Source organism: Pelodiscus sinensis, chromosome 2 (assembly GCF_049634645.1).
Source record: "Pelodiscus sinensis isolate JC-2024 chromosome 2, ASM4963464v1, whole genome shotgun sequence".
Classification (NCBI taxonomy): domain Eukaryota; kingdom Metazoa; phylum Chordata; order Testudines; family Trionychidae; genus Pelodiscus; species Pelodiscus sinensis.
This window is the reverse complement of record NC_134712.1, coordinates 108,324,088-108,334,284: the sequence shown is the minus strand read 5'-3', so window position 1 is coordinate 108,334,284 and position 10,197 is coordinate 108,324,088. Positions and strand designations below refer to the sequence as shown.

The window sequence follows — 10,197 nt, the reverse complement described above, 5'->3', positions numbered from 1 at the left end:
AATAATACGCCAATGGCTTTCTAAGTCAGACAGGCCTGGGTTACAAAGCGACCTTCTTCATTACCCACAGGCCCCCCTTTCAGTGCCACAGAAAACAAGGGCTGAGAGCGGTAGCCATGTTAGTCTGTAACTAAATAAACTTCAACCACAATGGTCCTGTGGCACCCTAGAGACTCTCAAATATATAAACACTAGCACGAACTTGCCTGGGTACAACCCTCTTGTTTGGCTGACCACTATGTACCCAGAAACCAAGCTGCTGATTACCATAGTCCAGGGGTGGGCAAAAGCCTCGCAGAGGGGCCCCATCTAGCTAGCCCAAGCCCTTTGGCCAGCCTGTGAGGCAGTTGCAGGCCCCAGCCCCTAGTGCAGGGATGGGCGATCTAAGGCAGGTGAGCCAATTTTCAGCAGCCTGGGGGAAAGAAGCTCAGCCCTCTCCCCTGTGCAGCAGCTGGAGAGGGCTCCTTCCTCCCTGCAGCAGGTTAGGCTGCGGTGGGAGGAAGCAGGGCTGGGGGCTGATGCTCCTCAGCAGGCACCAAAGGTGTCAGTGCTGGATGGGACCTGCACCTGACTGTGGCTGCTGGGGCAACAGGCCCTCTCTCCACGTTGGCTGGTACAGCGTGGTTGCAGCTGTTGCTGCAAGGAGGAACCAAGTCAGGTAAGGCCTCCCCCTAATGCACAGACCCCTCCCTCCCAATCCTTTCTCTCCCCCCTGAGGCCCAGCACCCCCTTCTCCTGGCCAGGCACTGCACCCACCCTTGTTCCTCCTCCCAGCCTTTTGCACCCCACCTCCCTCCCAGATCCTACACTCCAGCCCTGTCCTACTTGCTTGCAGCCCTGTCTTATGTCCTTACCGCAAAGCCTAAGGGGGGGGGGGGGGTCCATAAAAATCCACTAACTCTGGAACCCTAGAAAAGTCTGGTCTAGGGGTAGCCCTGAACATCAGTTCTCCCTCCTCCCCTCTTAAGGCTGGTGCCCCAGCCTTGAGGTGTCTGTCAGGATCACATCAGTGAGCGCTGGGGTTTTTGGAGTAGTTTTGTGCTTCTCGCTTGTGTGGCCCCCGACTGATTTTTCTGTGGCTCAGTGACCGCTGGCCCAAAAAGAGTTCCCTATCCTTGCCCTAAATAAAGGAAACATTGAAATCTTTTGTGTTGGACACCATATTTTACTTATTTTAAATGAAGTTTGATTAAACAAGAGGAAGTTAAAATGCTTCATCTGTTTCATGATTTGAATTGAACCCTTCTGTCTAGCTGTAGTTCTGGTGCTCAGCACCCTGCCTGCTCAAAGCTTCGGAAGACGGCAGCCTGCTTTGTGCCGATGTTACTCGCCCTGATTCACACTTCAATGCAAGACCAGCTGTGCTAGACGGCACTGAAATCTTATACAACTTTCATGAAGCCTGAATCATCAAAGGCCCTTTGATTTTAGCAGAGATTTCCTGTGTATTTGCATGTTCATGAGATGTGGCGTTCCTAGGGGTTAGGTATGGGCTCTTCAGCTTTGGTGAACAGCTCTAGCGCTGCCAATCAAAATCTCCTCTTTATTGGGGAAAAAGATTACCACCGTTTCCTCAATAAAGGTCCCCTTTTCTCTCCCCGGCTGCCTCTTTCCCACAAAAGGCAATGATGTGATACTACTGTTCAGAAGCAGACACAAATCTAGTAGCGAGGGCGCTCGCTTGCTTAATGTTCACTCCCAAGTTGTTGGGTCTTTTCTTCTTCTTCTTTTCTAATTGGACGTGTAGCTGAATCCCAAATATCCTCCGAACTGATGGCTTCCACAATTCTGTCAGGTGGTCGGGTGGGGCGCATGACACCTGTGTATTTGGAAACTCCAACATCTTCCAGAAGCTGGACGCTGGCACGTTCTTCCCCTGGTGTGACTTTGGGGTTGGGAATAGGCAGATGCCGCTGTGCATCATGGGGGACGGGGCCTACCCTCTCCCCATACGCGGGCTAACTGGACCCCATTCAATGTCCAAATCCAGGTGGAGCGCACCTTCGGGTGCCTCCACGATGTTGTGGAGAGGAAGGGGGAGGGTGGCGGATACTGGCTGCAAAGGGGGGGTCTTGGAGTAGCTGTGGACATCGGCCGGACCCATGAATTGAGGGTGCCCATCCAGGAGGCCCAGAGGGAGAGTTTCTCTTAAGGATCCCAGTAACTTTCCCCAGGGCCTCCCTGCTAGGGGCCTGGGCCTTGCTCCACTATCCCTTCCCCCCCTTCCCTGCAGGCTCAATAAACACACCTGTTTTGAGTTGAAGGAACCAAACACTGTATTTTTCTTTGAATGAAATAAACTGAGGGAGGGAGGGAGGGCTGAGAACCTGTTACTGTTAAGTTGTTCTATTTGTTCCAAAACCACCTCTAATGACACTTCAATCCGGGACACTTCCTCAGATTCATCACTCACAAAGGACGGTGCAGGTTTGGGAATCTCCCGAACGTCCTCAGGCCTGAAGACTGAAGCAAAGAAATCATTTAGTCTCTCCGCAATGGCTTTATCGTCCTCCATAGCTCCTTTTGTATCTCGATGGGCCCACTGGTTTTTTTAGCAGGCGTCCTGCTTCTAATGTACTTTTACTTTTTAAATTTTTGGCTAGCTGTTCCTCTCTCTTTTTTTGCCTTTTCTTATTACATTTTTACAGTCAAGTTGGCAGTGTTCATGTTCCTTTCTATTTACCTCACTAGGATTGGACTTCCACTTTTTAAAAGATGCCTTTTTATTTCTCACTGCTTCTTTTACGTGGTTAAGCCACCATGTCTCTTTTTTAGGTCTCTTACCCCAAATTTTAAAAAAATAGGATGCATTTATGTTGGGCCTCCATTCTGGTGTCTTTGAAAAGTTTCCATGCAGCTTGCAGGGATTTTACTCTAGTCACTGTACCTTTTAATTTCTGATGAACTAACCTCCTCCTTTTTGTGTAATTCCCTTTTTTTGAAATTAAATGCGAGTGTGTTGGACTGCTGAGGTGCTCTTCCCACCACAGGAACGTTAAATGTTATTCTATTATGGTCACTGTAAGGCTGTGTCTACACTGCACCAATCTTCTGGAAAAGGGATGCAGAAGAGCCAAGTCAGAATTGCAAAGGCAGCGGGGATTTAAATTTTCCCCGCTCCATTTGCATGAACATGGCTGCCGCTTTTTTCCAGCTCGGCTCTTGGCTTTGCTGGGAAAAAAGCGCCAGTCTAGACGGGGATCTTTTGGAAAATAAAGCCTTTACCGAAAAGTCCCTTATTCCTGGTTTTAAGCAGAAAAAGTCAAAATTAAAAATTCAGCCAGGAAATCCGAACATGAAAGACAAATAGAGGCATTTTTCCCCCTCCACTCGTAGGATATGCACAAGTTTGGCAATTTGGATGGGTTATCTATTCCAATTTGGTTATAGGTTCCATTACCCCTGGACTGTATCAACTTGGCTTTTTTCAGTCAGAGATGAGAAGGGCACACCCACACCCGCAGGGTGGGAATATTTTCTATGCTTCAGCCCCGTGGTGAGGTGTTGGGGGTTGTAGAAGCTGTAGAAACCATTTTCATATTTAGCTAGAAGCCATCTTGTATATCAGAAACCATTTCAGCTTTTCTCTCAAGTACGTAGACCAGAGTGAACTTTCTGTCACCCCGTGAGAAGAGGCCTACAGGATGGGCTATTGGTATGTGTTAATTGGGCTGGTTGGGACAGGAGATGTACTCCCTCGTACCTGTCCGCCATCTTGTTGATAAGGCTTTGTTTTTCCAAATTTAATTAAGGATTTCTGTAATTGGATGCCCTGACGTCAGACTGTTTGGCTAAGGGTATAAAGATACTAGGATTGATTGTATTAGCAGCCTTACTGGGCCCGGCTCTGCTGTGACCACGTTTGGCTCATGCTGTGCTTTATTAATTTAGGCAGCTAACAAACAGCTTTATTAACACAGAGGAGCTTGTTTTTGCTTCGACAATTTGGAGGTTCCACCGAGAATCCTAACGCGCCACTTGCCCGTATGGACGGACCGGCACTCCACTTCCAAACCTCTCAGAGCGCTCAATAAAAGGTAAGGAGATACCTGTTACGAAATCTCCTAGTGAGGGCTTGGGATTTGGAGTGACGGCCGGCCATCGGGGTAAGGGGAGCTACGGAATTCAATTTTGTGGAGCGGCTAACATTTTTGTTTGTCTGTGTCTGTCTTTGTCTATTAGGCCTGTCTTATGTGTCACAGTTCCAAAAGGGCACACCGGTGTCTCTAGTGAGGCAGCCATGCGCTGGACCCTCTGTGTTTGGACGCTAAAAGCTGGTGTGGTGCCATTACTCTGTCTCGGCACACGGAACTGTGGGGAAGCTTTGTTGTCTCGCTCTGTTATTTGTGGGCGTAGTACTGACCTCTGAGGCTAATCCCAGGCCATAGTGCCCCATTCCGCCAGGCTGTCTCCAGGCGCCAGGACGTGGTGTTCTGCCGGGCTGGGGCAGGTGCCGGAAACCCCTGCGAGGCAGGTGGACCTTGAGTCCAGTGCTTCGCAACAAAAAAGGGGGGGGACCAGTGCGAGCAGGTGAATTCTTGATTCGGTGACTCGCAGAGCAAGCAGGCGGATCCTGATTCGGTGACTCGCAGAGCAAGCAGGCGGATTCTGATTCGGTGACTTGCAGAATATGGTGTAAGCAGGCGGACTTTGGTTCGGTGTCTTACAGAATTAAGCGTGCGCAGAAAATGGGGGTAGGTCAGTCTACAGGAATTCCAGTGCCTTTATGATAAGTGCCTTCTGGTATAGGATCCTAATGAAGTCTGATATTAAGTGCCGGGTGTCTTAGGGCAGCGTCACTTAATAGAAACCCATGGGAACTGGACAATAAATAAAGATGCATCTAAATGTGGAAACTGAAGGAAAAATGTGAAAAAAGGAGAAAAAAAATTGTGTGTGGGAAAATGAGTATGAATGTAACGAGTGAAGAATGAATGCCGCTGCATAGGTCTGAGACTTGAGCTGATCCCAGCTGCACCAGGGCTCTCCCACGAGGGAGCTCTGAACGCAAAGGGGGGGGGGGCGCGTCAGCTGAACCTCGAGACTCAGCGGATATGTGAGGGAGTGACGACTCCCCTTATTTCATGAGCTGCTAAGGTCTGACACTCTAGACCCGGCGGACTCTTTCTTTGGAGTGTGTAAAGTTAATTTAAGTGGGGGTTAGTCTAAACACCCCCCACTCTGCCGAAAGGCACCCCTGTGTACTACATGTACGTGCATAATGGTCCAAGGACCTGTAAGCATTTAACAAATTTGAAAACAAGAAAAATTAAAGCCCTGAGGGATAAAAGTGAAGCTCAGAAAAGCAAAAATCCGCCCTGCAGTAAGATAGGTAACTTAAAAGTTGCTGCAGCACCTCTGTGCCAAAATAATGCATAAAAAGTGGGGGAAAAAAAAGAAAATAAAATTCTCAGTTGGCACACCCATATCAACCAAGCTTGGGGGGAAAATCTGGCACAACATCACCCCTCTATCCCTCTTTATAACGCATACACAGATAGAGAGGAAACATGAAAAATAACTGAAAGGAATTAGCTCTTCCCTTTGAAAACACGGGCTCCTGTAACAAACTTGCCCGATCCAAAGCAAAACACAAAGTTTAAAATAAGTTTAACAGTTTAAAGAAAGTTTTCCTCCAAATCTTAAGGGAGAGGGAAAAAAACAAACAAAAAAACCCTGCTTTAAGAAATGACTCCTTGTTTCTTGCAGCCTCTTTTAATCACCTTAGCAATGAAACAATCAAGTTAAACATTTGGCTACAGACACTTTGTTAAATCTATTAAAGGGAAAGTAAGGAATTCTACTGAAACTTAATTGGTTAACGGCATAAAAGAATAGAATCTATACATTGTAAATTTGTAAAACCTGCACCCTAAGGGTTAAATGTGTCTTCCATGGAACCTAATTATTGTTTAAAAAAATCCAAGCCCAGAAACTTCACAGTGTTTCTGTTCAAGGCTGAGCTGATAGCACTTTTGGCTTGCTTTCAGATCCAAGGTTGTGTGTGTCTGCAAACTGCCTGTTTGTTCTGGAAGGGGGGGGGAGCACTGTCCCCCATAAGTAAGTCTGTAACATTGCATGTGATTCTTTTCAGGAAAGGAAAACCTTTTTGCTTGCTGGAATAGTAACTAGCAAGCACCTTGTTCTAAGAGTTTCTGTGGCAGTAAAAAAAAGCCTGGTCTGCAGTACAAGAGGGAAACTGAGGCATGCCACCTTTAACTTAATAATTAAATAATGAAGTAATTTACTCAAACCCTCTGAAGCTAGTGTTCAAAATAAAAGCATACCATTGGGTAACAGCAGGCTGATCAAAAGGTAGCAAAAAAATCTGTAAAGAAAAAGTGTTCTAAAATATAATGCACCACCCCAATGTGGGTAGAAATGTTTTCTTTGTCTTTCAGATCATCAAGAAGCGCTAATATCATATGAAAATTAACCGAAGGGAAAAAAAAACCCCATGGTTCTGTGTTCTGTCCAGATTTGTCTTGTGTGTCTTGATTGTGATATATGTATTTCAAACGTTGTGTGTACAATATTGTTGTTCTAATGAAAGAATAATTTAAGTCCCTTGAATAATCTTAACATTGTGCTTTATATAAATGGTTCTTGCCTTTATAATTCTAGTAGAGTTTTAGTAGCAGGCTATGCAGTTTGTACTGTCTGGAATGTAGCGGAATCTGCTCCTCTACCTGCTGTTTTTTCCCTTCTGTCCTACCATCGCCAGCTCCTACGCCGTCTCTTTCAGAACTGGCCCTCCTGCGAAACCAAGCCCCAGAATCAGAAAAGCAGGAGTGGAGACTGGCAGGGTGCACCTTGCGCCCAGACCACTTGTGGTGCAGCTCTGATGGCCACATTGTTGCCCCAGTGGTCTTGCTACCTCACCTTGCCCCCGTGCTCCCTGGATTGTCGCACGTTAGCAAAGGGGGGGGATGGTAGCAATCCTTAAAACAAAATTGGTTTGCTCCCAAATTCTCCCAAGCAGCCAAAGATTACTGTCTGGCTTGCCCTGTCTGCCAAGCCCACAACGTGGGTAAACCTGTAAAGACAGTTCCGGCAACCAGACTTCCGCCTTTGGGACCATTTCTGAATTTACAAATGGACTTTATTCAATTGCTTAAATGTCAGTCTTTTGAATAATGTGCTGGTTATTGTTTGCTTGTTTTTGGGATGGGTAGAAGCTTATCCCTGCAGGAAACATGATGACATCACAGTAGCTATTAAAACTAATATGTGAGAACTCTGGCTTAACATAGATAGTAGCACTCCCGATTGCCCTAATGAGCATGAGAGCCACTCCTAATCAGAAAACTGGACTCAGTCCACATGAAATTGCATGTGGCCAACCTATAAGACTGTAAAGCAGCCCAGAAATTAACCTGGCTGATGCTTCCTTTAACAAGTGTGGCATAGTCAAGTATTAACAGGAACTTATGAGGTGTGTACAGTCTTATCATTCACAGGTTAAGGACGCCTTCCAAGAGGCCCCGACTGAGCCGTGCCTTAAACTACAACCAGGAGACTGGGTTTGCGTGAAAGTTCACCAGCGGAAGACTGCCCTGGAACCCAGGTGAAAGTGTCCCTACCAAGTCCTTCTGACCACCCGTACTGCTGGAAAGTGCGAAGGATTGCCCACCTGGATTCACGCATCCCACTGCAAACCCGTTCCGGCCCCTACAGAGGTTGGCCCCAACAATGAGCACCACAGACCTGGTACCAGAGACCCAGGTCCAGAAGCAGATGGGAATCACCACAGACCTGGTACCAGAGACCCAGGTCCAGAAGTAGACGAGGATCAGCGCAGGCTTGGTACCGGCAATCCAGGCCCAGAGCAGACGAGCCTGAGACCCCAAGGCTAAGGTACCAGCTGCGGCCCAGAAGAACCTTCCAGCGATAGGTGAAGCAAACTACGAAGTCCTGAAGAACAGCCAGCATGAGGCTGGACAAACAATTCATGTTGAGCTTATGCTTAATCTTGTTTTTAAAACTAGCAGTTATAACCTACATGGTTCAAATGTGTTTATGCTTTTAATGAACCAAGTTTCCCAAGAATTTAATTCCACAGGTTGCTAGATATGTGCTCACAGTCCGGTACATTCAGAAGGAGGCATCCCAATGATTCCAGTCCCACTAAACAACACTCAAATGAATAGCACACTGTTTAGTGAACTAAGCCAAATGATACTTGGCAGGATAAAAGGTTTACTAACCCAGGGTATATCCGCCTAGCCTTGACCCCAATTGGAAAGTACTGCTGGACATGTAATGGTTCAGGAGCCAGGGTGAGGAAAAAAAAGCCCAAACCGATGGCCCTAGACTATGTCCTAGCTAGTAAGGGCAGGGTTTGTGCCTTAGTAAGAAGAGAATACTGTGGGTATATTTCTGACACCAGCAAAGAAGTAGAGGAAGATGCCTCAGAGATTGAAAGAACTGTGGAACGCCTAAGGCAGGAGGAAGACTGGACCCTCTGGGATTAGTTGGGAGGCTAGTTTAGACATGTAGGAACTTGGATTTTGCAAAGAGTAGTTTTAGTATTGGCTATATTCTTTTGTGCTTATTGCTGTTTCTTGTTAATCAAATGCTGTATTTCTTGTATTCTGGAAAACACAAGACAGACCCTTACAAAAAAGAATGTAGAACTCATGATGTTAAAATAGGATGAGCAGAGAAAGGAACAAAAAAATGTACATAAATACTTTAATAGAAATAGAGTTGTAAAATGGTTTCAAGGTTAGCCTTTAAAAGGCTAAAAGGGGGGAGATGTAGAAGCTGTAGAAACCATTTTCATATTTAGCTAGAAGCCATCTTGTATATCAGAAACCATTTCAGCTTTTCTCTCAAGCACGTAGACCAGAGTGAGCTTTCTGTCACCCTGTGAGAAGAGGCCTACAGGATGGGCTATTGGTATGTGTTAATTGGGCTGGTTGGGACAGGAGATGTACTCCTTCGTACCTGTCCGCCATCTTGTTGATAATTAAATTTGGAAAAACAAAGCCTTAAGGATTTCTGTAATTAGATGCCCTGACGTCAGACTGTTTGGCTAAGGGTATAAAGATACTAGGATTGATTGTATTAGCAGCCTTACTGGGCCCGGCTCTGCTGTGACCACGTTTGGCTCATGCTGTGCTTTATTAATTAATAAAGCTGTTTGTTAGCTGCCTAAACACAGAGGAGCGTGTTTTTGCTTCGACAGGGTAAGGGGCTTTGGTACCAGCACGGGCTCCCCAATGCTGTGGGAGGGGGAAACCCTGAGCATTGGGAGCTGGATCTAGGCAAGTGAGGGGCTCCATCTGGACCCTGGCCCTGAGGTTACCCACCCTGCCTAAGTGCTTCCCCAAATGTCCAGATGAACTTTTCGGGGGCCCAGGGGTATTAATAGATTTTATGGTACCCTAGGCTCTGGGGTGTGGCAAAAATAAGGGGTTCAGTGTGCTGTAGGTTGCCATTGGGGAGCAGGCTGGAGTGGGGTGTGGGGTCTAGGTAAGATGTAAGTGTAACTCACACACCTAGGCTACGTCTAGACTGGCATGATTTTGCGGAAATACTTTTAACGGAAAAGCTTTTCCGCAAAAGAGCATCTAGATTGGCAAGGATGCTTTTGCGCAAAAGCATCCGGGGCCAGTCTAGACGCGATTTTGCACAAGAAAGCCCTGATCGCCAGTTTAGCCATCGGGGCTTTTTTGCGCAAAACAATTCTTCCCTGTCTACACTGGCCCTCTTGAGCAAGCATTCTTGCGCAAGAGGGCTTTTTCCCTAGCGGGAGCGTGAAAGTATTTGTGCAAGAAGCACTGATTTTGTATATTACAAAGTCAGTGCTATTGCGCAAATTCAAGCGGCCAGGGTAGACAGCTGGCAAGTTGTTACACCCAAGGAGTAACATAAGAACGGCCGTACTGGGTCAGACCAAAGGTCCATCTAGCCCAGTATCCTGTCTACTGCCAGTGGCCAGCACCAGGTGCCCCAGAGAGGGTGGACCGAAGACAGCGATCAAGCGATTTGTCTCCTGCCATCCCTCTCCAGCCTCTGACAAACAGAGGCCAAGGACCCCATTTTATCCCCTGGCTAATAGCCTTTTATGGACCTAACCTCCATGAATTTCTCCAGCTTCTCTTTAAACTCTATTATAGTCCTAGCCTTCACAGCCTCCTCTGGCACAGTCCATTCAGTCATCACAGAGGCATACAATAAAGTCCTTAAAGC

At 46.8% G+C, this 10,197-nt stretch overlaps 1 long non-coding RNA gene across 1 annotated transcript; it reads left to right on the top strand.

The window, feature by feature from the left end:
• Nucleotides 1-7,231: 7,231 nt before the first annotated feature.
• On the top strand, nt 7,232-9,161 carry LOC142827166 (uncharacterized). Its single transcript, XR_012901641.1, has 2 exons — nt 7,232-7,725; nt 7,774-9,161. It is a non-coding gene; the product is annotated as an uncharacterized LOC142827166 (long non-coding RNA).
• The last annotated feature ends 1,036 nt before the right edge of the window (nt 9,162-10,197 follow it).